The 24,800-nt window shown below is 49.2% G+C and overlaps 1 non-coding gene across 1 annotated transcript; it reads left to right on the top strand.

The window, feature by feature from the left end:
* Positions 1 to 17,176: 17,176 nt before the first annotated feature.
* LOC144503237 (U2 spliceosomal RNA) lies at positions 17,177 to 17,375 on the top strand. The gene has a single exon (XR_013499457.1). It is a non-coding gene; the product is annotated as a U2 spliceosomal RNA (small nuclear RNA).
* Positions 17,376 to 24,800: the final 7,425 nt, after the last annotated feature.

Here is a 24,800-nt window from a genome sequence, read left to right on the forward strand (position 1 = left end):
CCGGCACCGTAACACCCCCACACTGCCCGGCACCGTATCACCCACACTGCCCGGCACCGTATCACCCACACTGCCCGGCACCGTAACACCCACACTGCCCGGCACCATAACACACCCACACTGCCCGGCACCATAACACACCCACACTGCCCGGCACCATAACACACCCACACTGCCCGGCACCGTATCACATCCACACTGCCCGGCACCATATCACCCACACCATCCGGCACCATAACACACCCACACTGCCCGGCACCGTAACACCCACACTGCCCGGCACCATAACACACCCACACTGCCCGGCACCATAACACACCCACACTGCCCGGCACCATAACACACCCACACTGCCCGGCACCGTAACACCCACACTGCCCGGCACCATAACACACCCACACTGCCCGGCACCGTATTACACCCACACTTTCTATATGTGGAATCTATGTGTGGAGCCAGAGGAAATGTGCGAGGTATTAAATGAATACTTTGCATCAGTATTCACCAAAGAGAAGGACTTGATGGATGATGAGTCTGGGAAAGGATGTGTAGATAGTTTGAGTCATGTTGAGATCAGAAAGGAGGAGGTATTGGAGTTCTTGAGAAACATTGAGGTAGACAAGTCCCCAGGGCCTGATGGGATATACCCCAGAATACTGAGAGAGGTAAGGGAGGAAATTGCTGGGGCCTTGAGAGAAATCTTTGTATCCTCACTGGCTACAGGGGAGGTCCCAGAGGATTGGAGAATAGCCAATGTTGTTCCTTTGTTTAAGAAGGGTAGCAAAAATAATCCAGGTAATTACAGGCCGGTGAGCCTTACATCAGTGGTAGGGAAATTATTGGAGAGGATTCTTCGAGACAGGATTTACTCCCACTTGGAAATAAGTGGACGTATTAGTGAGAGGCAACATGGTTTTGTGAAGGGGAGGTCATGTCTCACGAACTTGATCGAGTTTTTCGAGGAAGTGACAAAGATGATTGATGAGGGTAGGGCAGTTGATGTTGTCTACATGGACTTCAGTAAGGCCTTTGACAAGGTCCCTCATGGCAGACTGGTGCAGAAGGTGAAGTCGCATGGGATCAGAGGTGAGCTGGCAAGGTGGATACAGAACTGGCTCGGTCAAAGAAGACAGAGGGTAGCAGTGGAAGGGTACATTTCTGAATGGAGGGCTGTGACAAGTGGTGTTCCTCAGGGATCAGAGCTGGGATCTTTGCTATTTGTAATGTATATAAATGATTTGGAGGAAAATGTAACTGGTTTGAATAGTAAGTTTGCAGATGACACAAAGGTTGGTGGACTTGCAGATAGCGATGAGGACCATCAGAGGATACAGCAGGATATAGATCAGTTGGAGACTTGGGCGGAGAGATGGCAGATGGAGTTTAATCCAGACAAATGTGAGGTAGTTCATTTTGGAAGGTCTAATACAGATAGGAAATATACAGTAAATGGCAGAACCCTTATGAGTATTGATAGACAGAGGGATCTGGGTGTACAGGTACACAGGTCACTGAAGGTGGCAACGCAGGTGGAGAAGGTAGTCAAGAAGGCATACGGCATGCTTGCCTTCTTAAAAATTTAGTTTCTTAAAAAAGTTTAAAAATTGGCAAGTCATGTTGCAGCTTTATAGAACCTTAGTTAGGCCACACTTGGAATATAGTGTTCGATTCTGGTCACCACACTACCAGAAGGATGTGGAGGCTTTGGAGAGAGTGCAGAAAAGATTTACCAGGATGTTGCCTGGTATGGAGGGCATTAGCTATGAGGAGAGGTTGGAGAAACTTGGTTTGTTCTCAGTGGAGTGACGGAGGTTGAGGGGCGACCTGATAGAAGTCAGCAAGATTATGAGGGGCATGGACAGAGTGGATAGTCAGAAGCTTTCTCCCAGGGTGGAAGAGTCAATTACTAGGGGGCATAGGTTTAAGGTGCGAGGAGCAAGGTTTAAAGGAGATGTACGAGGCAAGTTCTATTACACAGAGGGTGGTGGGTGCCTGGAACTCGTTGCCGGGGGGAGGTAGTGGAAGCGGATAGGGTAGTGACTTTTAAGGGCGTCTTGACAGATACATGAATAGGATGGGAATAGAGGGATACGGTCCCCGGGGGGGTCGGGGGTTTTAGTTCAGTCAGGCAGCACGGTCGGTGCAGGCTTGGAGGGCCGAAGGGCCTGTTCCTGTGCTGTAATTTTCTTTGTTCTTTGTCCGGCACTGTATCACGCCCACACTATCCGGCACACACACTCAGGGAGACACACACACAGAGAGACACACACAGACACACACAGAGACACACACACTCACAGAGGCACACACACTCACAGAGACACACACACTCACAGAGACACACACACTCACAGAGACACACACAGACACACACAGAGAGACATACACAGACACACACAGACACACACAGAGACACACACACTCACAGAGGCACACACACTCACAGAGACACACACACTCACAGAGACACACACAGACACTCACAGAGACACACACACTCACAGAGACACACACAGACACACACAGAGACACACACACTCACAGAGACACACACAGACACACACAGAGACACACACACTCACAGAGACACACACAGACACACACAGAGACACACACACTCACAGAGACACACACAGACACACACAGAGACACACACACTCACAGAGACACACACACTCACAGAGACACACACACTCACAGAGGCACACACACTCACAGAGACACACACAGACACACACAGAGACACACACACTCACAGAGACACACACACTCACAGAGACACACACAGACACACACAGAGACACACACACTCACAGAGACACACACAGACACACACAGAGACACACACACTCACAGAGACACACACACTCACAGAGACACACACAGACACTCACAGAGGCACACACACTCACAGAGACACACACACACAGTCACAGAGACACACACACTCACAGAGGCACACACACTCACAGAGGCACACACACTCACAGAGACACACACACTCACAGAGGCACACACACTCACAGAGGCACACACACTCACAGAGACACACACAGACACACACAGAGACACACACACTCACAGAGACACACACACTCACAGAGACACACACAGACACACACAGAGACACACACACTCACACAGACACACACAGAGACACACACACTCACAGAGACACACACAGACACACACAGAGACACACACACTCACAGAGACACACACAGACACACACAGAGACACACACACTCACAGAGACACACACACTCACAGAGACACACACAGACACACACAGAGACACACACACTCACAGAGACACACACAGACACACACAGAGACACACACACTCACAGAGACACACACACTCACAGAGACACACACAGACACACACAGAGACACACACACTCACAGAGACACACACACTCACAGAGACACACACAGACACACACAGAGACACACACACTCACAGAGACACACACAGACACAGACAGAGACACACACACTCACAGAGACACACACAGACACACACAGAGACACACACACTCACAGAGACACACACACTCACAGAGGCACACACACTCACAGAGACACACACAGACACACACAGAGACACACACACTCACAGAGACACACACACTCACAGAGACACACACACTCACAGAGACACACACAGACACTCACAGAGGCACACACACTCACAGAGACACACACACACAGTCACAGAGACACACACACTCACAGAGACACACACACTCACAGAGGCACACACACTCACAGAGACACACACACTCACAGAGACACACACACTCACAGAGACACACACAGACACACACAGAGACACACACACTCACAGAGACACACACAGACACACACAGAGACACACACACTCACAGAGACACACACACTCACAGAGACACACACAGACACACACAGAGACACACACACTCACACAGACACACACAGACACACACAGAGACACACACACTCACAGAGACACACACACTCACAGAGACACACACAGACACACACAGAGACACACACACTCACAGAGACACACACACTCACAGAGACACACACAGACACAGACACACACAGAGACACACACACTCACAGAGACACACACAGACACACACAGAGACACACACACTCACAGAGACACACACAGACACACACAGAGACACACACACTCACAGAGACACACACACTCACAGAGACACACACAGACACACACAGAGACACACACACTCACAGAGACACACACACTCACAGAGACACACACAGACACAGACACACACAGAGACACACACACTCACAGAGACACACACAGACACAGAGACACACACAGACACACACAGAGACACACACACTCACAGAGACACCCACAGACACACACAGAGACACACACACTCACAGAGACACACACACTCACAGAGGCACACACAGACACACACAGAGACACACACACTCACAGAGACACACACACTCACAGAGACACACACAGACACACACAGAGACACACACACTCACAGAGACACACACACTCACAGAGACACACACACTCACAGAGGCACACACACTCACAGAGACACACACAGACACACACAGAGACACACACACTCACAGAGACACACACACTCACAGAGACACACACAGACACACACAGAGACACACACACTCACAGAGACACACACACTCACAGAGGCACACACACTCACAGAGACACACACAGACACACACAGAGACACACACACTCACAGAGGCACACACACTCACAGAGACACACACACTCACAGAGGCACACACACTCACAGAGGCACACACACTCACAGAGACACACACAGACACACACAGAGACACACACACTCACAGAGACACACACACTCACAGAGACACACACAGACACACACAGAGACACACACACTCACAGAGACACACACACTCACAGAGACACACACAGACACACACAGAGACACACACACAGTCACAGAGACACACACACAGAGACACACACGCCCACACACAGAGACACACACGCCCACACACATACAGTCACAGAGACACACACACTCACAGAGACACACACACAGAGACACACACACACACAGACACACACAGAGACACACACACTCACAGAGACACACACAGACACACACAGAGACACACACACTCACAGAGACACACACACTCACAGAGACACACACAGACACACACAGAGACACACACACAGTCACAGAGACACACACACAGAGACACACACGCCCACACACAGAGACACACACGCCCACACACATACAGTCACAGAGACACACACACTCACAGAGACACACACACAGAGACACACACACACACAGACACACACAGAGACACACACACTCACAGAGACACACACAGACACACACAGAGACACACACACTCACAGAGACACACACACTCACAGAGACACACACAGACACACACAGAGACACACACACTCACTCACAGAGACACACACACACACAGAGACACACACACACACAGTCACAGAGACACACACACAGAGACACACACGCCCACACACAGAGACACACACGCCCACACACATACAGTCACAGAGACACACACACTCACAGAGACACACACACAGAGACACACACAGACACACACAGAGACACACACACTCACAGAGACACACAGACACACACACTCACAGAGACACACACAGACACACATGCCCACACACAGAGACACACACAGAGACACACAGAGACACACACGCCCACACACAGAATTTACTGAGGTATTGATCATGCAAGATGCTGTTTGATTGATTTCGGAGTCAGGAATGGAAGTGTTTTGTTTTTGTGCTTTTTGTGTTTCTGTTGCTGTTGGGGATGGGGTGGATCTGGATATCAAAGTGAAAAGCAGCCACAGAGACTGAGCTGGGCTGTGTGAGATTCCACCCCTATGCTCAGTAGTCAGTAATAGAGAATTAGTGCAAGTGTCGGAGCAAAGGGGAGAGGCGAGGAGACTGCAGTGAACACATTGCCTCCGAGGGTTGATGGGGAATTGTGTGGGAACAGATACGGAAAAGTCAGGCTGAATCCGAGACTCATAAACCTCCAGGATTGGCCTGGAGTCTGGAGCAGTGAACGATCCTGCAGCAGGGCTGGTGGGTGTGGGGGCAGCAGGGGGGGGGGGGGGGGTGGACTGCGGGGGGTGCGGGGGCTGGGGGCGGACTGCGGGGGGTGCGGGGGCTGGGGGCGGACTGCGGGGGGTGCGGGGGCTGGGGGCAGGTTCGGGGAGCTCTCCCACTGCTGCCCGGGATTAATGTTAATTCTCAACTCACAGCACGGGAAAAAACACAGATGATCTCATCACTCACATGTTGATGTTCCTGGGATCTTGCTGTGTAAAGAATTCCTGCTGTATTTTCTGCTTTGCTGCAGTGACCACAATTCATTGGGCGGTTCGACACTTGGAGACATCCTGGTGCTATGAAAGGCGCCATAGAAATGCAGGGTTCTTGCTTTGAACTCCCCAACTGAAATCTCCAATAGCCCTGGTGGGTTCTGAACCCTTTGTGTGAAACTTTATCAGTTCCCCAACCTCTCCCCACAACCATATGGCTGGTCTGTCATAGGAGAGAGAGTTGGTTAGGATTATATTCACTGGCATTTAGGAGAGTGAGAGGGGCTCCCATAGAATCATAGAATCCCTACAGTGCAGAAAGAGGCCATTCGGCCCATCAAGTCTGCACCAACCACAATCCCATCCAGTCCCTATCCCCATAACCCCTTGCATTTAACCCTAGCTAGTCCCCCTGACACTAAGGGACAATTTAGCATGGCCAATGCACCTAACCCGCACATCTTTGCAGTGTGGGAGGAAACCGGAGCACCCGGAGGAAACCCATGCAGACACGAGGAGAATGTGCAAACTCCACACAGTCAGTGACCCAAGCCGGGAATCGAGCCCAGGTCGCTGGTGCTGTGAGGCAGCAGTGCTAACCACTGTGTCACCCGTAGCTCTCATAGAAACTTATAAAATTCTAACAGGGTTCGACAGGGTAGATTCAGAAAGAATGTTCCCGATGGTGGGGGGAGTCCAGAACTAGGGGTCATAGTTTGGGGATAAGGGGTAAACCTTTTAGAACTGAGGAGAAATTTCTTCACCCAGGGGGTGGTGAATGTGTGGAATTCACTCCCACAGAAAGTCATTGAGGCCAAAACATTGTCTGATTTCAAGAAAAATTAGATTTCGCTCTTGGGGCTAAAGGGATCGAGGGATATGGGGGGGAGGGGGATTCGATGATCAGCCATGATCAAAATGAATGGTGGAGCAGACTTGATGGGCCGACTGGCCTCCTCCTGCTTCTAGTTTCTATGTTTGTGTTATCCTGCCCCTTGGGAGCAGTCTGATTCCTCTCCTGTTTTGCGGATTACCAGCCACTCACTCCAGGAATGATTTAAAAGATGCTGTAGTTCCGAATCTCCAGAAATCAAACATTCAATAAGAGCAGCTGTTCTGAAGAGATTCTTCAGCTGGATTTAATTATCTTCTTCCTTTTATCTACCTTCCCTTTCAGATCCTGTTTTACACTTCCCCTTATTTAAAAATAAAACATTACAAAAATCTAATTTGCTTGCTCAACACTGGCCAGGAATTTAAACCACATCAGGGACAGTGAGGAATCAGATATTCGAGTGTCCCTGTCACACTCAATGTTGCAGCCTGTTTGAGTTGAGCCAATACTGACACTGCCTGTCTCCAGCTCGCTGTCAGTACAGCAACACACTGAGTACAGGCCGATATCGCAGCTACTGCAGTCCCCTACACAACCACCAGACAGCGTACAGCAAGATCCCAAACACAGCAACAGGAGGAGGCCATTCGGCCATCATATCAGTGCTGGCTCTGTGAAACAACCATCCAATTAATCCCACTCCCCCTTCTCCATCCCCATAACCCTGCAGTTATCTCCTCTCCAAATATTTATCCAATTTCCTTTTGGAATTAATATTGAATCTAATATCTCTGTAAACCTTCTAATTCACTGTGGTAATGGCAGAGTGGGGAACTACTGGGCCATGAGGTTACAGGTTGTGGTCGGGTACAATTCCACTGCTGCTGACGGCCCCAACAGATCAGAAACTCCAAGGAATGTTCTGCAGTCAGCCTGGACCCCACCTTTCACATGTGATTTTGGCATTAGGGTGAGTATAGTTTGGGGATAAGGGGTAAACCTTTTAGGACTGAGGTGAGGGGAAGTTTCTTCACCCAGAGGGTGGTGAATGTGTGGAATTCACTCCCACAGAAAGTAGTTGAGGCCAAAACGTTGTGTGATTTCGGGAAGAAATTAGATTTCGCTCTTGGGGCTAAAGGGATCGAGGGATATTTGGGGAGGGGAGGGGGGGGCGGGGAGAGGAATCAGGATATTGAATGTGATGATCAGCCATGATCAAAGTGAATGGTGGAGCAGGTTCGAAGGGCCGAATGGCCTCCTCCTGTTTCTAGTTTCTGTTTCTATGTGTTTCACTCCAGGTATGATTCCAGTGACCCACTAGGAAGATTTTATCAACACAAACTTTATTTAAGAACACGGTTAGAATTTCACAAAAATCATAATTTTTACCAATTGCAACACTTAAACATGATGAAGTATCATTCTTAGCAGCTAGCTATCTCTGTTGTTCCAATTTAACAGTACCCCAACAGATACAAATCCCTTCTTTAGAACCAATTAGCACACAGAAACCAAAGGTGCTTACAGAGGTACTAGATTTCCAGCCTTTTGACACCTGTCAGTGATTGGTGGTTAGTGATCCAGACAGTCTTCTAATTCTCACACAGCAAATTCCAGAGAAAGCTCCGCCCCCAAACAGCAGTGTCTCAGAGAAAGAGACTTATTTCCCAGCAGATTCCGGTCTCCAGATCTCAGACAGAGCAAGCGATACAGAGAAAGTGACCTCTATCTAAAGATCTCAAAAAGCAGACTACCTTGAGTTCTCTGCGAAGGCCTAGCCCCACCTTCTCATGTGACCTTACCTGCCAATCAACCTAATCAAGCCCCACTCTGCAATATCCCAGGGGAAAACAGAAAATAACAGAGCCCTGCATTAGTTCAGATTAAAGCAAACATTGAAGCAATTGAGATCAATTATGTTGTTGCAGTATCAACAAGGCTGCTGGATGCAGACAAAATGACTCCAAGTGCGTAGAACAGACCCTGCACTAAAAACATAATGAAAATACCTTTCTTAAAGGCACAGAATCATCACGGGCCCACAGCGCCTCATGGATGCCCAGTCTTGAGTTGCAGGATGTGTTTGAAATCTGTCTCATTTGGCACAGTGGTCGTGCCACACAACACAATCCTCAAAGTGAAGATGCGACTTTGCCTCCACAGGGAGTGTGCAGGAGTGATTCCTGACAATGCTGTCATGGACAAATCTACCTGCAGCAGGCTAACTGCTGAAGATGAGGTGAAGTATATTTTTCCTCTTGTTGGTTCCCTCTCCAGCTCTGGCAGACCCAGTCTAGCAGCGATGTTGTTTAGGGCCCGGCCAGCTTGGTCTGTGGTGACGTTACTGAGCCATTCTTGGTGATGGACATTGAAGTCCCCCACCCAGAGAACATTTTACACTCTTGCCACCCTCGGTCTAGTGGTTCAAGAAGGTGACTCACCATCACCTCCTCAAGGGCAACAAATCTTTGCCTTGCCAACAGTGTCCACATCCAACAAATTAAAAAGAACATCTCTCTCTTTCCTTTACTTCTAATGTTAAAATCTCTCTCCCTCTCTCTGTCTTCCCATCTCTCACCATGTCTCTCTCTATTGCTCTTTCAATCTCAGTCTCTCACTGACACTCTGTCTCAGTTTCTCTGTCTCTCTCTCTCTCCGTCCTTCTATCTCTCTGTTTCCCTCTCTCACCATCGCTCTGTCCTTTTCTCTCTCAGGGCGCAGCGAGGTTGGAGAATTTAGCATCCAGCCAAACCTCTGTTCACTGCAGCAAGATGGGAAAATCCCCCCAGCGTGAATGGTGGTAACATTCCAGCTTATATCTCTGAGAGTCTCTTTCTTCCCCTGCCTCCCTCTATCTGTCTCCCTCTCTCTGTTCCTCTCCAGTGGAACAGCCTGTCCCGAAAACTAGTGGCATTTGCTACCAAATAAACCTGTTGGACTTTAACCTGGTGTTGTTAGACTCCTTACTGTGTTTACCCCAGTCCAACGCCGGCACCTCCACACCATGCCTCTCCAGTGGCACAGTGGTTAGCACTGCTGCCTCACAGCGCTAAAGAGCCAGGTTCGATTCCCAGCTTGGGTCACTGTCTGTGTGGAGTCTGCATGTTTTCCCCGTGTCTGCGTGGGTTTCCTCCGGGTGCTCCAGTTTCCTCCCACAGTCCAAAGATGTGCAGGTTAGGGTGGATTGGCCGTGCTAAATTGCCCCTTGGTGTCCCAAGATGATTTGATTTGATTTATTATTGTCACATGTATTAACATAGTGAAAAGTATTGTTTCTTGCACGCTATACAGACAAAGCATACCGTTCATAGAGAAGGAAAGGAGAGAGTGCAGAATGTAGTGTTACAGTCATAGCTAGGGTGTAGAGAAAGATCAACTTCATGCAAGGTAAGTCCATTCAAAAGTCTGACAGCAGCAGGGAAGAAGTTGTTCTTGAGTCGGTTGGTACGTGATCTCAGACTTTTGTATCTTTTTCCTGAAGGAAGAAGGCGGGAGAGAGAATGTCCGGGGTGCGTGGGGTCCTTAATTATGCTGGCTGCTTTGCCGAGGCAGCGGGAAGTGTAGACAGAGTCAATGGATGGGAGGCTGGTTTGCGTGATGGATTGGGCTACATTCACCACCTTTTGTAGTTCCTTGCGGTCTTGGGCAGAGCAGGAGCCAGACCAAGCTGTGATACAACCAGAAAGAATGCTTTCTATGGAGCATCTGTAAAAGTTGGTGAGAGTCGTAGCTGACATGCCAAATTTCCTTAGTCTTCTGAGAAAGTAGAGGTGTTGGTGGGCTTTCTTAACTATAGTGTCGGCATGGGGGGACCAGGACAGGTTGTTGGTGATCTGGATACCTAAAAACTTAAAGCTCATCTTGAAGTGTTAACTTCATGAAGCGTTAACATCATTTAACACTTCCGGTTAGGGGGATTAGCAGGGTAAATACGTGGGATTGTGGGGATAGAGCGGGGGGGGGGGGGGGGGGGCGGGGTGGAGGGCCAGGGTAAGATACTCTGTCCAGACTCAATGGGCCTGGTGATTCTACGATCTCTCTCTTTCTCTCTCTCATTCCAGCTTTCTGTTTTCTCTCTAATCTTCCTCATGCTTTGTTTAATATTTAATTAACTCAATCATTCTTCAAACTTGAACTGAGTATTTGTTTAATGTCAGAGAAATGCTGTATTTCTGGAATCTCAACAACACATTGTCTGTGAGGTGAGGAACATTATTTAACACTTCAACACTATTTCCAACTGATTACCATCTCCCCGGCAATAAAGCACTCATTTGGATTTTAATTATGCAAATTATCTGAAAATCTCCCCTCTCCCGAGCTTTAGAGTTACCACAACGCGATCGGAATATAAAAACAGCTGCTTTATTCGAGACAGCCCTCGATGATTGGACAGTGATGGTAGCAGAAGGTGGACAATGTTCAGATCCGGATACCCCAAGGAACGGCCCCTAACAGAGCAACACATCCCACCCAGAACATTAACACCAGCTCCCCAGGCGGTGTGACCAACTGACCCCTCGATAGTGCGGCCCTGTCACTGTGTCACTGACTGACCACTCGATAGTGCGGCCCTGTCACTGTGTCACCGACTGACCACTCGATAGTGCGGCCCTGTCACTGTGTCACCGACTGACCACTCGATAGTGCGGCCCTGTCACTGTGTCACTGACTGACCACTCGATAGTGTGGCCCTGTCACTGTGTCACCGACTGACCACTCGATAGTGCGGCCCTGTCACTGTGTCACTGACTGACCCCTCGATAGTGCGGCCCTGTCACTGACTGACCCCTCGATAGTGCGGCCCTGTCACTGTGTCACTGACTGACCACTCGATAGTGCGGCCCTGTCACTGTGTCACTGACTGACCCCTCGATAGTGCAGCCCTGTCACTGTGTCACTGACTCACCACTCGATAGTGCGGCCCTGTCACTGTGTCACTGACTGACCACTCGATAGTGCGGCCCTGTCACTGTGTCACTGACTGACCCCTCGATAGTGCGGCCCTGTCACTGTGTCACTGACTGACCCCTCGATAGTGCGGCCCTGTCACTGTGTCACTGACTGACCCCTCGATAGTGCGGCCCTGTCACTGTGTCACTGACTGACCCCTCGATAGTGCGGCCCTGTCACTGTGTCACTGACTGACCCCTCGATAGTGCGGCCCTGTCACTGACTGACCCCTCGATAGTGCGGCCCTGTCACTGTGTCACTGACTGACCCCTCGATAGTGCGGCCCTGTCACTGACTGACCCCTCGATAGTGCGGCCCTGTCACTGACTGACCCCTCGATAGTGCGGCCCTGTCACTGACTGACCCCTCGATAGTGCGGCCCTGTCACTGACTGACCCCTCGATAGTGCGGCCCTGTCACTGTGTCACTGACTGACCCCTCGATAGTGCGGCCCTGTCACTGTGTCACTGACTGACCTCTCGATAGTGCGGCCCTGTCACTGACTGACTGACCCCTCGATAGTGCGGCCCTGTCACTGACTGACCCCTCGATAGTGCGGCCCTGTCACTGACTGACCCCTCGATAGTGCGGCCCTGTCACTGTGTCACTGACTGACCCCTCGATAGTGCGGCCCTGTCACTGTGTCACTGACTGACCCCTCGATAGTGCGGCCCTGTCACTGACTGACTGACCCCTCGATAGTGCGGCCCTGTCACTGTGTCACTGACTGACCCCTCGATAGTGCGGCCCTGTCACTGACTGACTGACCCCTCGACAGTGTGGCCCTGTCACTGTGTCACTGACTGACTGACCCCTCGACAGTGCTTCAAGAAACGGTCATCTGGACTCGAAACGTCAGCTCTTTTCTCTCCTTACAGATGCTGCCAAACCTGCTGAAATTTTCCAGCATTTTCTCTTGGTATCAGGGTGCTACCGGGATTTGATGGTTTGAGTTATAAGGAGAGGCTGGATAGACTGGGACTTTTTTCTCTGGAGCGTAGGAGGCTGAGAGGTGATCTTATAGAGGTTTATAAAATAATGAGGGGCATAGATCAGCTAGATAGTCAATATCTTTTCCCAAAGGTAGGGGACTCTAAAACTAGAGGGCATAGGTTTAAATCATTAAATCATAGAAACCCTACAGTGCAGAAAGAGGCCATTCGGCCCATCGAGTCTGCACCGACCACAATCCCACCCAGGCCCTACCCCCATATCCACCCACTAATCCCTCTAACCTACACATCTCAGGACACTAAGGGGCAATTTTAGCATGGCCAATCAACCTAACCCGCACATCTTTGGACTGTGGGAGGAAACCGGAGGAAACCCACGCAGACACGGGGAGAATGTGCAAACTCCACACAGACAGTGACTCAAGCTGGGAATCGAACCCAGGACCCTGGAGCTGTGAAGTAGCAGTGCTAACCACTGTGCTACCGTGCCGCCCTAAGGTGGGAGGGAAGAGATACAAAAGTGTCCAGAGGGGCAATTGTTTCACACAGAGGGTGGTGAGTGTCTGGAACAAGCTGCTAGAGGTAGTAGTGGAGGCGGGTACAACTTTGTCTTTTATAAAAGTCACATGGGTAAGATGGGTATAGAGGGATATGGGCCAAACACGGGCAATTGGGACTACTTTAGTGATAAAAACTGGGCAGCATGGACAAGTTGGGCCGAAGGGCCTGTTTCCATGCTGTAAACCTCTCTGACCTGGCCTGGCCTTATGTGTGAATCACCTCAGTCACAATGGAGGGAAAAATCTATACAGATGGGAATCAGTGGAAGGTGACAGCCCTGAGCGAGGGCAGTGGCAACACTATGCCTTGTGGCCACACTCGGAGCCCAGATGGGCTTCATGTGGCCCACTGGGTGCAGGTTTCCCACTGCTGGTCTACAGTGTCCTCTCTCTCCACAGTGCCTGTGCTCCTGCCAATGATGTGGAGATGCCGGCGTTGGACTGGGGCGAACACAGTAAGAGTTTTAACAACACCAGGTTAAAGTCCAACAGGTTTATTTGGTAGCAAAAGCCACACAAGCTTTCGGAGCGCTTTAGGACGAAGGAGCAGCGCTCCGAAAGCTAATGGTATTTGCTACCAAATAAACCTGTTGGACTTTAACCTGGTGTTGTTAAAACTCTTACTGTGTTCTCCTGCCAATGGCCACTCGATGGCAGCATTGCTCCAGCTATCCATCTGATGACCCACCAGCAGCACCTGCTGGCTACAGTCTGCAACAGCAGCCGCTGGGAACCAGCTTTCCAATAACCTGAGGCTGAGGTCACTCCTTGGAGCATCCATCAGGAATATCACACTCAGACAAACAGAACAGCAAGGTTCCAGCGCTAGTCCCCGGCTTTGTGCTGAATTAGGTGATTTGCTGAACAAAAACAATGAATAACTTGAGTTAGAGACAGATAAATATCGGCCGGGTTCCTGGTCCTGATCGTCGTCTGACCAGTGCTTCAGGCCCTTGGTCAGAGCTGGATCGAGCTGGGCTGTGGTGGGATCGAGCTGGGCTGTGGTGGGATCGAGCTGGGCTGTGGTGGGATCGAGCTGGGCTGTGGTGCTGAAGGTTTTGGGGATAGTTTCTGAGAGCAGCACATTCTGGAACCAGAGAGCAGGCGACACTGGACCTGGTATTGTGCTATGAGATGGATAATTAATGATCTCAGATTGAAGGAGCCCCGAGGTAGCAGCGATCATAACATGATTGAATTTTACATTCAGTTTGAGGGAGAGAGGAGTGGGTCTGAGACTGAGGGCTGGGTTTTCCAGCTGCACTTGCCCCAACATTGGAAAATCCTGCCCGAGATCAACGGGCTTTTGCATAGTCTCCCCCCCCCCCCACCCACCCCACCTCCCCCTCCCCCCACCCCACCTCCCCCCCACCCCACCTCCCCCCCACCCCACCTCCCCCCCACCTCCCCCTCCCCCCACCCACCCACCCCACCTCCCCCTCCCCCCACCCACCCCACCTCCCCCTCCCCCCCACCTCCCCCCCACCTCCCCCCCACCTCCCCCACACCTCCCCCACACCTACCCCACCTCCCCCTCCCCCACACCTCCCCCTCCCCCCACCTCCCCCACACCTCCCCCACACCTACCCCACCTCCCCCTCCCCCACACCTCCCCCTCCCCCCACCTCCCCCCCACCTCCCCCTCCCCCCACCCACCCACCCCACCTCCCCCTCCCCCCCACCCCCACCCCACCTCCCCCCCACCCCCACCCCACCTCCCCCCCACCTACCCCACCTCCCCCTCCCCCACACCTCCCCCCCACCTCCCCCCCACCTCCCCCTCCCCCCACCCACCCACCCCACCTCCCCCTCCCCCCCACCCCCACCCCCACCCCACCTCCCCCCCACCTACCCCACCTCCCCCTCCCCCACACCTCCCCCCCACCTACCCCACCTCCCCCTCCCCCACACCTACCCCACCTCCCCCTCCCCCACACCTCCCCCTCCCCCACACCTCCCCCTCCCCCCCCTCCCCCTCCCCCCCACCTCCCCCTCCCCCCCCCTCCCCCTCCCCCCCACCTCCCCCTCCCCCTCCCCCCCACCTCCCCCTCCCCCCCACCTCCCCCTCCCCCCCACCTCCCCCTCCCCCCCACCTCCCCCTCCCCCCCACCTCCCCCTCCCCCCCACCTCCCCCTCCCCCTCCCCCCCGTTAAAGAGAACTGGCAAATGAGATGAAGGGAAAGATCAATGGAGATGTCGTGGCAAATACTGAAGGAGATAGTGGCCGGAAAGCAGAGGCTGATGTAAGTAATCTATATTTGTATTTTTGGATACTAAAAATAAGGTATATCTTTAAATGAGTTTAAGTTTGTGTAAGAAAGGCTAAACTTTAGTTACATTCATGTCAAAGGGACTTTCTTGTGTGGATATGGTTTCATTTCAAACAGTGCCTGCATTGTGATTAGAGTTTAAAGTGAAAACAAACAAGGGCAAAGAAAACTAGGTTGGCGCTTAGCAACCAGGGGCCACTTTAAGTTAGAAAGACCTTGTAAGTTGGACAGGACAAGAGTGCTGCAAAAACAGACTTCCCAAAATCTCACAAGCTAAAGAACAGAAAGTTCTAGAAATCAGAGAATGAAAGCGAAGTCCAGGAAGACTGAAATCAAAGGGACAAAGAACCGGAATCTGAACAAGGTACTGTTCAGTGAAGTTAAAGAAAGGGGCAGAGAGAGGCTCCCAGGCACAGAAGTTGGCCAACGAGAAGCCAAATATGTGAAGTAATCCTAAGGTTAGTGACCCGAGTACAACCTGTGAAGCAATGTTGTTCTGTTAGTGTAGCTGGATACCTGAGAGATTGTGTGGAAGTATGTGGCAATCTAGGGTAGAGGAACACCAAGAGGAGGGATTGAAATTCTGGAAATGGATCCTTGGTGAAGGCATCCGAGCGGAACTGTTGTTTGGGGGAAGGTTCCAATGTGTGTCCTTTCAAGAGTAGAGTTTGAAATCACTCATCTGGAAGTCAGAGTTCTAGTGAGACAAACATCTGGGGGGGGTGGGGGATTTGATGAGGAACCCACAGATGTTGCATTGGGTGGCATTGCCACTTGATTTCACTGTGTGGTGCGTCTGACCACAATTCACCTGTTGGTTTACAGGGACTGGCTACTTGTTAAGAATGTTAAAGTATAAGATAGATAATGTAACTTGTGTTATCCTTAAAAATCAGTGTTACCTGTGAAGGTATCGGTAGGGTTAAGGAGTATTGTGTTATAGCCAATCTCATGTTTAACTAGTGTTTTGTTAAAAGCTAAGGGACAGTCCTGTTCACCCAGGTTACCGTCTATTGGCCTGGGATTCTGCTCTGGGACCTGACTGTCCAGGGGTAACACCAGCTGGGATTGTGACATGCAGAATAGATACATTCCAATGAGTAAGAAAATGTCTGAGGGACGGACCCAGAGGCCTGATCTGCTCAACCTTTCCTCATAAGATAACTCCTTCACCCCAGTGAGTCTGGTGAACCTTCTCCGAGCTGCTTCTCACGCAAGTTAATCGCTTCTCGGCCTTTTGGCTAAGATCAAGTGTAGTATCGACATGCTGTGGTTGGTTGAAGTCATTAGGTTACATTTTAGCTTCGTTTGAAGCAATTTTTAAAAGCAGCATCTCGGCCTTTTGGCTAAGATGCAAATGAGATCAAGCCTTGGAGGAGGAGCTATGCCTGCTCCAATCAGCTTGGATCATGTAGATCAGGCCCAAGACAGGAGGTGAGAGCCCTGTCTTGTCGGCTTGGATCGGGAATGTCTCAACTTGTTGAGACTCTGAATTGGACTTGATTTGCTTGAATTGGAATAAAAACAAAAAAAAATGTTTTTCAAATAAAGAGAATAAAAACTGTACACAAAATTCCAGATGTGGTCTCACCAAGGACCTGTACAACTGCAGTAAAACTTCCCAACTTTTCTATTCCATTCCCCTTGGAATAAACAATCACATTCCATTTGCCTTCCTATTCACTTGCTGTACCTGCAGACCGGGACACCCAGATCCCTCTGTACCTCAGTTCTGCAATCTCTCTCCATTTAAATTACATACTGTTTTTATTTTTCCTGCCAATATGAAGAACTCCACATTTTCCCACATTGTGGTGACACAGTGATTAGCACTGCTGCCTCACAGCACCAGGGACCCGGGTTCAATTCCCAGTTTGGGTCATTGTCTGTGCAGAGTCTGCACGTCTCCCCGTGTCTGGGTGGGTTTCCTCTGGGTGCTCCGGTTTCCTCCCACAGTCCGAAAGACGCACTGGTTAGGGTGCATTGGCCGTGCTAAATTCTGCCTCAGTGTCACCCGAACAGGCGCCGGAGTGTGGCGACTCGGGGATTTTCACAGTAACTTCATTGCAGTGTTAATGTAAGCCTACTTGTGGCACGAATAAATATACTTTAATTATCCTTCTTCACCTTGAATGATATTTCAAAATCTTTAACAGATTAGTTAAATAGAATTTCCCTTTCACAAAGCCATGTCGACTGTCAGATGAAATAATGAATTTCTAAGAATCCTGCTTTCACCTCCATAATAAAGGATTCTAACAATTTCCTCATGACAGATGTTTGGCTGAATGGCCTGAAGTTGGCTGTTTTCTGTCACTTTCCTTCTTTCAATAGATGTGTTACATTGGCCATTCTACAATCCAGTGTTATGGTTCAGGTTAGAAACTCTGTTTTGTGGCACCCGTCTGAATCACAAGTTTTGCATCTTGGACGTGGCTCGGATAGGCACGAGATGCTTCACTTCAGGTCTGATTCAGGTGACCCACCAGCGTTTGAGCCTCTCGGTTGCTGTAGAGTAAAAGGAGACACCAATTCTGCTTCTTCATAAAATATCTATTTCTTTGATCCAATTCTACACACAATTTTCCAACCAATAGTGCCACCTGTGACCCCTTTATACATCAGTGACTTCGACTGAATAATTGACACTAAATTAGGACTTAATTAAAAGGTCTGTTAACCCATTCCTAACAGTCTCCCCTTCCTTGGAGAAAAAAATATTTGGTGAATATTGTTTTCCACAGAAACAGAAAACACGCCCTGTTTCCGCTTCCTTTTTTTAAAATACAAAGAACAAAGAACAATACAGCACAGGAACAGGCCCTTCGGCCCTCCAAGCCCGCGCCGCTCCCCGGTCCAGGATTGAATCCTGAATCCAGGATCCCCGCCCAATTTTCCAGCCTATCTACATACCAATATCCTATCCACCGAGCTGTCCCTCACAGCTACGATGCTTTGTTCATTACAACCTATTAACTCACCCCCACCCCCCCATTCCAGACCATGTGATCTCCAGGGAGAGGCGAAAACCCAGAGTGAAAAACCCCAGGGCCAATATGGGGAAAAAAAAATCTGGGAAATTCCTCTCCGACCCCCTGAGGCGATCGAAACGAGTCCAATGGCCCTGATCGGAAAATGCTTCCCAACCCTAGTCATTTCCACTTCCACGAACACCATATGAATTCCCTGCCCCCGAGACAGGTTCCCAACTATCCGCAGTCTCGCTCTGTACTGGCACCAGCAAGATGATCATAGAATGAAGCCTTGAAATGAGAAACAAGGAACAATTAGCCCGCGCCGCTCCCTGGTCCAAACTAGACCACTCTTTTGTATCCCTCCATTCCCACTCCGTTCATATAGCTGTCTAGATAAGTCTTAAACGTTCCCAGTGTGTCCGCCTCCACCACTTTGCCCGGCAACACATTCCAGGCCCCCACGACCCTCTGTGTGAAATATGTCCTTCTGATATCTGTGTTAAACCTCCCCCCCTTCACCTTGAACCTATGACCCCTCGTGAATGTCACCACCGACCCGGGGAAAAGCTTCCCACCGTTCACCCTATCTATGCCTTTCATAATTTTATACACCTCTATTAAGTCTCCCCTCATCCTCCGTCTTTCCAAGGAGAACAACCCCAGTTTCCCCAATCTCTCCTCATAACCAAGCCCCTCCATACCAGGCAACATCCTGGTAAACCTCCTCTGTACTCTCTCCAAAGCCTCCACGTCCTTCTGGTAGTGTGGCGACCAGAACTGGACGCAGTATTCCAAATGCGGCCGAACCAACGTTCTATACATCTGCAACATCAGACCCCAACTTTTATACTCTATGCCCCGTCCTATAAAGGCAAGCATGCCATATGCCTTCTTCACCACCTTCTCCACCTGTGACGTCACCTTCAAAGATCTGTGGACTTGCACACCCAGGTCCCTCTGCGTCTCTACACCCTTTATGGTTCTTCCATTTATCGTGTAGCTCCTCCCTAGGAGGTGGATGGGGGCAAGGCAGTGGACGTGGTATATATGGATTTTAGTAAGGCGTTTGATAAGGTTCACCATGGTAGGCTTCTGCAGAAAATGCAGATGTATGGGATTGGGGGTGATCTAGGAAATTGGATCAGGAATTGGCTAGCGGATAGGAAACAGAGGGTGGTGGTTGATAGTAAATATTCATCATGGAGTGCGGTTACAAGTGGTGTACCTCAGGGATCTGTTTTGGGGCCACTGCTGTTTGTAATATTTATTAATGATCTGGATGAGGGTATAGTTGGGTGGATTAGCAAATTTGCTGATGACACCAAAGTCGGTGGTGTGGTAGACAGTGAGGAAGGGTGTCGTAGTTTGCAGGAAGACTTAGACAGGTTGCAAAGTTGGGCCGAGAGGTGGCGGATGGAGTTTAATGCGGAGAAGTGTGAGGTAATTCACTTTGGTAGGAATAACAGATGTGTTGAGTATAGGGCTAACGGGAGGACTTTGAATAGTGTGGAGGAGCAGAGGGATCTAGGTGTATGTGTGCATAGATCCCTGAAAGTTGGGAATCAAGTAGATAAGGTTGTTAAGAAGGCATATGGTGTCTTGGCGTTTATTGGTAGGGGGATTGAATTTAGGAGTCGTAGCGTTATGTTGCAACTGTACACAACTCTGGTGCGGCCGCACTTGGAGTACTGTGTGCAGTTCTGGTCCCCACATTACAGGAAGGATGTGGAGGCTTTGGAGAGGGTGCAGAGGAGGTTTACCAGGATGTTGCCTGGTATGGAGGGGAGATCCTATGAGGAGAGGCTGAGGGATTTGGGATTGTTTTCGCTGGAAAGGCGGCGGCTAAGAGGGGATCTTATTGAAACATATAAGATGATTAGAGGTTTAGATAGGGTGGATAGTGATAGCCTTTTTCCTCTGATGGAGAAATCCAGCACGAGGGGGCATGGCTTTAAATTGAGGGGGGGTAGTTATAGAACCGATGTCAGGGGTAGGTTCTTTACCCAGAGGGTGGTGAGGGATTGGAATGCCCTGCCAGCATCAGTAGTAAATGCGCCTAGTTTGGGGGCGTTTAAGAGATCCGTAGATAGGTTCATGGACGAAAAGAAATTGGTTTAGGTTGGAGGGTCACAGTTTTTTTTTAACTGGTCGGTGCAACATCGTGGGCCGAAGGGCCTGTTCTGCGCTGTAATGTTCTATGTTCTATGTTCTATATGTTCCCTACATTATTCCCACCAAAATGCATCACTTCGCATTTATCAGGATTGAACTCCATCTGCCATTTCCTTGCCCAAATTTCCAGCCTATCTATATCCTTCTGTAGCCTCTGACAATGTTCCTCACTATCTGCAAGTCCTGCCAGTTTTGTGTCGTCCGCAAACTTACTGATCACCCCAGTTACTCCTTCTTCCAGATCATTTATATAAATCACAAACAGCAGAGGTCCCAATACAGAGCCCTGCGGTACACCACTAGTCACAGGCCTCCAGCCGGAAAAAGACCCTTCCACTACCACCCTCTGTCTTCTGTGACCAAGCCAGTTCTCCACCCATCTAGCCACCTCCCCCTTTATCCCATGGGATCCAACCTTTTTCACTAGCATACATTTCTTGAAGAAAAGGAAAAGTACAATCACAGAAAGATACACCCTTAATAATGTCCAAAAGTTTCTTCGAACAAGCCCCTCTCTTAGTAAAACAATCGGATAACAGAGCTACTATTGACCCATTTAACGTTTGATATTTCCCCTTGGTCCAGCATCTGCATTAAGCTGGCTGTGTCGATCCAAAACCTTTTCCCGTTTACACTTTGTGGAGTGCACATTTTCCCCAAAGTGACTGTCAATGTGACACTCAATGGGTATTTTATCCAAATCCCCTAACCTCAACATTTCTGTCAGTATCTGGGATATGAAAAAGCCATATCCACTGCCTGTACAAAGCTTAGTGCCTCAGCAGCCAATGTGCTTTTAACCACTCTCATTTTTTGTTTCCCCCACACAAGAGGGCAACATTTACCATTTTTCCCTCCAAAAGAAAGTCTATAAAACTCCCCGTGCTTGAGAACCCATCACACAAATTGGCATAGGATGCGTCACTGTAAACTACGAGTTTCAGGTGCCTATGATCACCCAAAAACGGGAATCTCAAAACACACTCCTGCATTTTTAGTTTGGCCAACGTTTTGTTTGCTCTCATTATGTCTTCCACCGTAGGATCATTCCTTTCTGTCCTCAACTCTAGGACATCAAAACTAGCGTCCGGTCTCGTCTGTCTGCCCAGCCAATTCAGTTGTCCAATCAAACTTCGGAGTTCCTCCTTTTCCGTCTTAGAAACCACCGCATCCAGTTGTGAAGCCCGACCACGACTGATTGCTATTGGGCTGATACTCTCCAAATAAGATTGCTGATGTAAAGTGACACTTGACTCAGTCTGTCCGATTTCCAGCCCAATATATTTGAAAGCCCCTGAAGCCTGACTTCCAACCCTGAATTCCTTCCTCAGCCCAGAAATCACAATAGCTTCAAAATCACTACCACCAACCCACAAAAATCATCAATATCCATCATAAAGTTATCAGAAAGCTTTCCTCCATAGTGCCAGTAAAACATCACAGGATCTGCTTTCAACTGGCAACAGCCTAACTTTAACAAAACTGACCTTATGAAAAATACCAAACTCTAGAGACATCATTTAGCCCATATACACATTTATTTGACTTCTAGAGTACTCCTTCTGTGTTAGCTGCTTCTTTAGGAGGACGGAGAAAGATTCTCTCTGAAGCTGATGCCCCTTCAAAAAGACAGCTATAATATCTATAGATTTGCATTCCCAGGCCTTTGTAGCTTAAGAGAGCCAAGAAGATCTTTAAAATAACCTTTCCTGCTGTGGATGAATCCACCCTTATCTCCTGGTCTCCTACATTTTCTTCAAATCCCTTTGCCACAAGCCTGGCCTTTGCCTTATAACTTCCATCAGGAAGCACCTTTTCAATGTAAACCCATCTGAGATAGAGCTCTTTATCCCCTAACTGGTGCCTCCGTGTATACCCCAAATTTACTCCAACTATGCAGTTCTTGCTCTTTAGCATCTTTTATATAGTGTGGAGGAGCAGAGGGATCTAGGTGTATGTGTGCATAGATCCCTGAAAGTTGGGAATCAAGTAGATAAGGTTGTTAAGAAGGCATATGGTGTCTTGGCGTTTATTGGTAGGGGGATTGAATTTAGGAGTCGTAGCGTTATGTTGCAACTGTACACAACTCTGGTGCGGCCGCACTTGGAGTACTGTGTGCAGTTCTGGTCCCCACATTACAGGAAGGATGTGGAGGCTTTGGAGAGGGTGCAGAGGAGGTTTACCAGGATGTTGCCTGGTATGGAGGGGAGATCCTATGAGGAGAGGCTGAGGGATTTGGGATTGTTTTCGCTGGAAAGGCGGCGGCTAAGAGGGGATCTTATTGAAACATATAAGATGATTAGAGGTTTAGATAGGGTGGATAGTGATAGCCTTTTTCCTCTGATGGAGAAATCCAGCACGAGGGGGCATGGCTTTAAATTGAGGGGGGGTAGTTATAGAACCGATGTCAGGGGTAGGTTCTTTACCCAGAGGGTGGTGAGGGATTGGAATGCCCTGCCAGCATCAGTAGTAAATGCGCCTAGTTTGGGGGCGTTTAAGAGATCCGTAGATAGGTTCATGGACGAAAAGAAATTGGTTTAGGTTGGAGGGTCACAGTTTTTTTTAACTGGTCGGTGCAACATCGTGGGCCGAAGGGCCTGTTCTGCGCTGTAATGTTCTATGTTCTATGTTCTATGTTCTATAACCTTTTCATCTCATTTATTGGAAGCCACCAAAACCTCATGAGGGCTTCTACTCCTAGTAGCATTCGTAGCCTTACCCCTATTCCGAGACCTTGTCAAGCTACACCCCCTATCTCGTTCTGAACTACCACTGCTTGGTCTTTCCCTCCTGCTGTGGGATGTTCTTTCAATAGTTCTCGATCTCTTCCTGTGATCACATTCACTATCGGACTTACTGTCTGAACTGGCGCTACATTTCTGTGCCCTCCATTTTGGAACTTTGTGTTCCCAATCCATGGTCCTGACATCCTCCCCTGTATTTTGTACATTTCAACCAATTAGAAAGTTTATACTTTCTAATGGCCATCCTTGCTCTACTAATGACAGTTGCATCCTTCCATTGATTAGACCCTTCAGGCAAGTATGTCACCTTTGCATCAACTTTTGGCAGTTGTCCTTTAGTTCTAGTTCATTAGTATTGTGTTCCTCTACAGCCACCCTGTCTATTTTGGCTAACTGGCTCTCAATTTTGTAACACTTGAGTATCAGATGACCCTGGTTCCTCATCACGTTCGTCGACTCTAAATTCGCAAATTGGTAATCTGTATCAATTATCCTTGATGAATGTACCCTAACAGTCTGATTACCATGTTGCAAAACTATTGGTTTTGCCATCTATGCCAATAACCTTTCCATTCATTAAAATTCTCTCTGATAGTATACGATGCCTCCTTGCTTGTACGGTGTTTGATGGCCGTACCTTGGGCCTTAAAGCTCTGCAAATTCTTTCAGAGACTTCTGCTTCCAGAAATACCCTTCTACTTCTGAGCAATGCATTTAAATGCTCAGCAAAGGCAGCGCTAATTGTCGACCCTTCCCAAGCTGGAGGTCATTCAAAATGGGTGGCCCCATTCATTTTTCCATGATCTGATCCAGGATTACTCTTTTCGTTATTATGGACAACTGTTGATTGACTAAAGCTAGTCGTTAAATCCACAAAGTGCAAAATAAATATTGTTTGCTTTATCCCAAATCTTAAGGTCCATGGCCATAATGTCCTTCTGTACTTCCAACAAC

Source organism: Mustelus asterias, chromosome 13 (genome assembly GCF_964213995.1).
Source record: "Mustelus asterias chromosome 13, sMusAst1.hap1.1, whole genome shotgun sequence".
Lineage (NCBI taxonomy): Eukaryota > Metazoa > Chordata > Chondrichthyes > Carcharhiniformes > Triakidae > Mustelus > Mustelus asterias.